The sequence below is a fragment of the Arachis hypogaea genome, chromosome 16 (genome assembly GCF_003086295.3).
Source record: "Arachis hypogaea cultivar Tifrunner chromosome 16, arahy.Tifrunner.gnm2.J5K5, whole genome shotgun sequence".
Lineage (NCBI taxonomy): Eukaryota > Viridiplantae > Streptophyta > Magnoliopsida > Fabales > Fabaceae > Arachis > Arachis hypogaea.
This window is the reverse complement of record NC_092051.1, coordinates 101,085,155-101,086,036: the sequence shown is the minus strand read 5'-3', so window position 1 is coordinate 101,086,036 and position 882 is coordinate 101,085,155.

The window sequence follows — 882 nt, the reverse complement described above, 5'->3', positions numbered from 1 at the left end:
GCTTTCTTGAGTTTAAAAATATGATTAGGATTTTCATAATCCTCAAAACCGGGAGGTTGTTCAACATATACTTCTTCTTGAATGAAACCATTAAGAAAGGCACTCTTAACATCCATTTGATAAAGTTTGAAGTTATAAGAGGATGCAAAAGCAAGTAACATCCTAATAGCTTCTAATCTAGCTACGGGAGCATAAGTTTCGTCATAATCAATGCCTTCCTCTTGATTATAACCTTTAGCTACTAATCTAGCTTTGTTTCTAACAATTGTACCATTTTCATCGAGTTTATTTCTAAAAACCCATTTTGTTCCGACAATTGTTTGATTACTTGGTTTAGGCACCAATTCCCAAACGTCATTTCGTTTGAATTGGTTAAGCTCCTCTTGCATTGCCATAACCCAATGCTCATCATCAATTGTGGACTCAATGGTAGATGGTTCAATTTGAGAAACAAAAGCACTATATGTAAATAAATTTCTAAAAGAGGATCGAGTTGTTACCCCTTTCGAAACATTACCAATGACGTTGTCTAGAGGATGATCCTTTGAAGTACGCCAGTCCTTTGGAGGTGCATTTATTTGTGCTTGTGATGGTGCAATTTCTTCAACTTGAACATTATCCTTTGTTGTAGAGGCTTTATTTAAATCTTTTTCTTTGTCTTCACCATTCAAATTTAGTGAATCAAAGTTTTCTACATTTTCATCAAAATCTTTTCTAGCATAACAACGGTTAGTTTCATCAAAAGCGACATGAATACTTTCTTCCATAGTCATGATGCGTTTATTATATACTCTAAAAGCTTTGCTAGTTAAAGAGTAGCCTAAGAAGATTCCTTCATCAGCCTTAGCATCAATTTGCCTAAGTTATCTTTTCCATTATTTA